This window comes from Anomalospiza imberbis, chromosome 4 (genome assembly GCF_031753505.1).
Source record: "Anomalospiza imberbis isolate Cuckoo-Finch-1a 21T00152 chromosome 4, ASM3175350v1, whole genome shotgun sequence".
NCBI classification, from domain to species: domain Eukaryota; kingdom Metazoa; phylum Chordata; class Aves; order Passeriformes; family Viduidae; genus Anomalospiza; species Anomalospiza imberbis.
In genome coordinates this window covers 40891831-40898946 of record NC_089684.1, presented here as the reverse complement: position 1 = coordinate 40898946, position 7116 = coordinate 40891831, and positions in this window count along the sequence as shown.

Here is a 7116-nt window from a genome sequence, read left to right as displayed (position 1 = left end):
CAGGCTGGCAAGGCATCCCAAGAGGAGAGAGCAAACATGCCGTGAACACCACAGTCTTTTTCTCACAGTCAGAAATGAGGGTCAGCTGGAGGGAAAAGAACTGTAAGCTCCAAGGAAAGATCTAGATGGAACTAAGTTAGGCATTTTTATAATTTTTACCCTTTTCTCTGCTTGCTTTGAGCTTTGGGGGAATGGAGGGGACAGGCATAAGTGTCTGAAGATGCTGGTTCAGAGTCAATTTAATCAACTTCACAGTTCCTGAGACTCAAAGCACTCACAGGTACCAATTTCAGCTGGATTGATGGTACGAGCCCACACTGATAAAAGACCGGGTGCTAGAACAAGCAGGTCACATCATTTCACCCTCAGTGAGATGCCAAATGTCAGCCCCATCACTGCAGGGCAGAAGAAGCCTGTGAGCACACAGCACACACAAAATTGCCCTTTCCTGCTCTCCAGGAGTCAGTTCAGCCCCCATGGCTGCAGTCCCAGACACCGCAGGCAGAGCTGACCTGCACAGCCCCGAGCTCCAGAGCCACCGCCGGTCTCCACTGAGAGAGACCCCGCCGCCTTGCTGAGCCCCGCCCGCCCTTCAGTCCTCTCTTCCCTGCCCCCCAGCAGCTTCTGTTATTTTCCCCAGCAGCTGGAGATTCCTTGCACCTTCCAAACCCAGACTCTCCTCCACTGCAGCCTGACACTGCAGCCTTTTAAGGAAAGGCAAAGAAAAGAAATCACTTTTCCTCTCCCATCTTTCTGGCTTAGACCTTTCCTTAGATCAAAGAGAGGTGGAAATCCTCGTGTAGAGCAGCATTATCACTCCGATGAGTGAGAGTTGTTCGGGCAGCTTATTTCACAGCTTGTTTAACCATGAGTCATTCCCCTAACACAACACAACAACCCGGAGCCTTGAAAAAGCCTGGAGCAACCAGAGCAAAGACACAAACACCGACCAGGGAGTACAGCCCGGATCCGGCCCACTAGAGGTGTGGGGGCCTGAGAAGCTCCCTGACCTGGAAAGCCATTCCAGAAGCCACTGCAGGTCCGGCTGCAGCGTGTGGCAAAGCACCTCACACTGTGGATGGCCTGAAAACAGCAGGGGCAGACACACGGGGAAATACGGGCTTTTTGGTAACTCTGCTTTATAGACTGAAGAAATCATAATGCTGCTTGCTTCCAGCTGGCCACTAAGACAGCTGAGTTCATAAACAAAAAGTTCATAATCTAAGTGTAATGATTTTGCTTCCTCAGGCAACACAAGGGTATAAAAGTGTTTAAAATGGACTTTTCTCTGTGTAATCAATAAAGCTTCCACAGAGATTGATTCTGTTCCAAAGGCTTTTTCAGCTGCTTGCTCAGGACTCCCAAACACCAAATAAGCCTTTTAGCAATTTCTATTTTATAACCTTCTCCTATTTCTTTATAATCCCTCCTCAAAGTACACAGAATGTAATGGTGAAAGATTTTAATCACAATCTAAAAAAAAAAAAAAAATCAACTCATCATTTGTAACTCAAATTGTCACTATGTACAACTTCAGTTTAAGTGACAGAAAAAGTATTTGTATTTTATAGTCTATTCCACGATATCTACATTTGAAAACGTATGTCCAGGCTCAGAACCTCCTAAGTGCCATTGAGTGGGTATTGACTTTACATGGATTTCAACCAAAAATGGGACATTTAAATGGTTAATGTAGCCAAAATCAGGATATTCACATTCTTATCAAAATAGATCAATTTACAAAGATTCCTCTCTTTTCTTCTCTTTATAAAAAAATTTTACTTGTCACTGTAATCACATGTCGCTGTGCGTTTGGGGGGGATCCTCGGGGGTGTCCCCGGGGGGCCCCCTAAGCTGTGAGGTCGGTGGTAGCAGCAGGCAGGCCAGGAGACTCCACACAGCTTCTGAGGGTGCTCGTTAGATGAGGGTTTATAGGGAGTCCTATCTCCGGAAGGCAGCATGGTTTCTGAGGGGGGGCGGGGGGGCGATAAGGGGGAGTGAGGGGGAGAGAGGGGCTGAGAGAGCACTGGCCAGGAGAGCCGGAGAAGAGAGACTGAGCCTCTTCCCCCAGCACACTTAACAGGGAGATTTAAAGTGGGCGCGGAGTAGATTTGGCCAATGGGATTACAGACACAATTCTCCAGGGGAGGATCACAGGCTTGGAATAAACCATACATTTTCAAGGGGTGAGACAGAGCATACCATTTTACTAAAATCTAACACCACAATCACATGGCAGAATTTTGACTGGGCACACCACATCTAAAATCGTAAAATCTTAATTTGGGCTTTTGTGTACAGTAACTCTGCAATCAGTTCAGATGGAAATGTATTAGCCCTTCTCCCACAGCAGTGTTTACTCTCTCATCACTGACCACAGGCTCTGGCATGTGTAATTGTAATAAATAATTAGAATTTTTCTGTATATATATATCTCAGAATAGTCCATCTAACTTTCCATGACTTCTCCAGGCTTCTCTTGTGGTTGCAGAGGTCAAAACTCAACCGTGCTGCAGGTCTGAGTACAACAGAAACAACAGCAGCTCTCAAGTCACCCATCATTGCCCATTTTCCCAGTCCACATAGACTTTCCCACTGGAATCAAGCTGAGCACACTGCTAGGAAGAGCTTTTGCTCTCAAGGATTCTCTTCCTCTCTCAAATCATTATCCTGAATTTCACCCAGAAAAAATGGCCCCATGGAGAACTGAGTGGATGCCTTACCCTTCATCCTGCTATGAACAAGTTCAACATGGTTAGAGCTGTTAATGCACTTACAGTTGTAATAAGCTAAACCCTGGTTGTACCCACCTTGTGCTCCCACTGTTAACTCCCTTACATACACCCTGGTTGTAACCCCCCTTTTACCTGTACCCTCATTGAATCCCTCGGGTATTGCCTCTGCTGCTCCCCAAAATGGTGGCCGGAAACATTCCCGGGAATATGCAAATTAAGAAAAGCTCAAGAAAATCCAACAAAAGACCCTAGAAACGATGAGCCAACCTAAAATATGAAGAACTAAGTAACTGGACCTGCTGGGGGCAAGTCCCTCTACTCCACCAACAGGGTTTCAGAGGTCACCGTCACCCAGTGGAACTGGACTAGAATGAGGACCCCAGCCGACGAGCCAGAAAACATCTTCATAGGCGCACCCGCGAGGACGGAAGGCCCAGCTCTGCTGTGGAGCAGAACTGATCACCTCCTCCTCTGTGTTGCCAAAGGGAGCAGCGGTGGTGTGCGCGACCCCTCGGGCCCCCACCCAGAGCTGATCACTGAATAAAGGCATTACAAGGGACCTGGTCTCCTGGCCCATTTATTACAATCCCACAATGCTGAAAACTGCCATGCAAAGCTGCCTTCACCACTTCTGCAGTGAAAAGCAAGGGAAGCTGGGTAGTGCTAGGACTACTGAATGTGTTCATGTAACATTTGGCTTCCCTCACTTCCCAGCCATTTTCCCTAACAGAATTACAGCAACAGGAATGCTAAGCATCCATTTTTCAAGAACTGAAGACTTGTCTGAATGTGAAGGAAAAAATAAGCACCTTGAGGCTCAATCCTGCAGTGCTAAGTGCCCCCAGCTCTCAGAGAAATCACCCACATTCTGAGATTTTAACCTGCTCTCATTCTTCTCTTGACTTCCCTTGCAGGAGTTTGCACAAATGAGCCATGAGGAACGAGACCAGACTGTCTGCAGATGGAAGCCACGGTGGGATAAATCAGGGAGGGAATTTCAAGTCTAGTGGTTGCTCTCCACTACCCCCATGTGTGGCCACATTTAGTCCACACAAAAATATTCCTGGTGTGGAAATTACTGTGCCCACAGTGGAGCTACTGAAGAATTGCCACACAATGGGAACTGGGGCTGCTCGGCATATCTTACAGCTGGATCCATGCACTAATTCCATTTTATTCTAGATAACCTGTTTCTTTAACACGATGCATCTCTAAGTAAACATTAGGGTTTTTTCATTAGTAGCAGTCAATGAGTGGTTACCTCAAGGTGGTGGTTTCAGTACAGTGAGGTACAAAACCATAACACTCATATTTCTGATCTGACATTTTTAACATCTGACCACTGACTGTCTTATTACCTTCCCCTGCCAAGCACAAACTCTTGATCTACCACTTTGAACTCTGAGGGTCTCAGAAAAGAGCCATTTTTTTTCTCTGATCTGTGGAGAAACTACTAAAATTTTATACAATCTGCTCTGAGAGGTGCCAGGGACCTGAAGAGCTTGAGTATTCTTTTTCCCCTCTGAGAAGATGTGGCCAATGTGGTCACAGGAGAGAAAACAGGAGCTGGACCATGGCATCTGTAGAACTTATATATTAAAAAGGCAGAATATTTGGCAGTGAAAAAGTAAAGTGACCTATAGTAGCAGTTTCCATTTATTTCAGCTACTGATTTCCAGATCCATTTCAAGACTCAGGAGGTTCTATCTGGAGCTGTGACACCTTAGTAGCACATTTCTGTACTCTACCATAAAGTACCAACTGTCTCTCCTGTTTCAAATGTCAGCATTGCTGTGCTCCTCTCCCCTGAATTAACAGCAAAGGCCCTGAGCCCTGTGCAGTCTGTCAGGGTGAATAAAATGCAGCACTCAGGGCTGGCTCTATTCCCCATGACAATCCAGTTACTTCAGATCCATTAAACAACCATGAAAAAATACCTTTGGATTGCTGGGCTGCCACAAAAAAGCCCTGTGATTCTGTGATATTCCCTGTGACATTCCCTGTGATGTTCCCTGCCACAGAGAGCCATTTTGTCTTTGTCTTCCATTGCCTAATGCATTTTATATGAACTCTTTAAATTAGATATTTTTTTTTTACAGTCCAAAAGATTGCAGCAATGCCAGTGACTACTGAACCCAAAGCCAATATTTATGAGAAGTGTGGGCCAAGGAACACTCCTACCAAGACAGAGTTATTAGAAGTCAAATCATAAACTGCTTGCAATTCACATCTAAGATGCTTACACAGAAAAGGACAAATGCCACACATGATTACAATAACAATAACAGTTTGTCTCAAACCAGCACAATAATCCTGCTCTGCTCAGCAATGCTCACGCTTCAGCAGCAGCACTGATGTGATTTTGGGACATGACATTTTAAAAAGACAAACTGAAATCCAAGCAGATGAGAACAGAGATGACAAAATGGCTTAGAAAACATCACTCAGAGGCGTTTATGCTTTGCATTCTTTCCACATGTATAAAGAAACCAGGACTTGAGAAATATCCCTCAGAGAAAGATGGAGTGAGAAAAAATGGCAGTTTCCCTGAATGCTGAAATTGCTCTGTTTATCACCTTCTACTTAATAATTTGGGAGAAGACAGGAGAAATGAATGGGCAGAAAAGTGAGATTGTCTTCCCATTTGCTATGGCACAACATCATAGAAAGGTGTCACAGCTGTGCAATGTGAAGAGGTGCATACTGAAGGTGCACTGACTGCAGGAGCATTTCGATGTCCATGTCCTGGGGTGCTCAGCGAGCACTTATTCACTATTTAATTACCTGTCCTCACCCTGTGGCTAAACAAAGGGCTGAACAAAAGGCCCTGTATTCCCTGAAAGGGCACCATTTCTTTCCTAGTAATTCCAAGCTTTTCTATAATGTTCAACACCACAATTAAAATGGTAGAGAAAATAAATTTCCTTAAAAATAAAAGATAATAGAGCCAAAACACACTTTTGTTCTCTTCTTCCTTTCCCTAGAAACGTTTTGCAGAAGAAAAATAAAAAAGAACGGCATCCAGCACTACCCAAACTAGACCCTGAATGTTTCATCTTGTAGTCAAGAACTGGTGGCAGCCACGGTCGGTCACGGTCCCAATCCCTGCAGGAAAACAGCTGCAGTGGGGAGGAGGGATAACAGCAGCAGCTCACTCAGAAGCTGCATTTCTGGAAAAGGTTTAGTGCCCAGGGCATTTTCAGAGACTTCACCCACCAAAAATCTACATGTTTCAAGTAAATGTTCATAAAATAGGATTTTTCAGAGACTGGTGACTTGATAGGCAAATTTCACAGAGACAGAAAGAACTCATCCCAGCAAAAGATTGTTCCTCTGACCTCAAGCCTCTGCTCCACCGTGCAGAGGATGTGAGATCACGTGGATTAAATGCTCATGTGATTTTATTAGCATGGCTAGCAGGAATTTTTACTCAATTCAGCTTCAGAAATTGGCTATTTTAGCTGTAATAGCAGGAGGAAGTTATCTGAAAGGAGACAGTGGCAGGGGAAGGAGGGAAGGTCATGTGCAGTGGAAGCTACAAACATACCTGAAAATAAGGTCTTCCAGTAAAATGTGATGGGGGATGGTGACAATAAGGAGCACTAACAAGCCCACCTTCCCTATCTACAGAATACCAATTACCTCATGTAAATATATAACCCCTCACAGTCTTTTCAAACTCAAAGGCTGAAAGGAAACAGCCTAAACTGAGTGGAAATCTGACTGCAGTTTAGGAAGCAACCCTCCTGGGTTACTGGGAGGATTGCTTGGGGTTTTTTTAGAAATATATTTATGCAAAACTAATAGATGCATTTCTAAATAATTTTTTTAATATTAGACTGTTGTTTTAATTCCAATTTTCACATTATTTATATGTGAATTCCCATGGAAGACATGTTCTCAGGAAGAGAATTCAGACCTAATTCTGTAGTCACACATGGTCCCCACCCTCCTCACCCGGGTCCCTCCGCACTGACACTTGAGTGATTTTCCCTTATTTGCCTTCCGCTGCCAGAGGGGACAAGAACATTATGGGCTGCAAATGCTCAGAGTAACGGCAGCAACAGATGCTTACTGCCTCGGAGGAGTCTGATCCCCCAAGCACTAAATTAAGTGCCCTAAAGCAAAGAGAAATAAACCAGGAACACCAGACCATAGATCTGTCATACCTAAAACGCTGTAACCACCTGCTAATTGCTGCATGTTTATTCAGGGCTGACCCTGTAAACAGCCCGATGGTGAATGTTTGTATTCACGGAATCCAAGGGCAGACAAATAACTCCGATGCATCATAGTTTAATGAATAAACGCCTGAAAACGAGTCTCACAAGATGAAAAGCTTAATTTTTGAGTCACTACTCATAAAAGGTTAAATATTTGT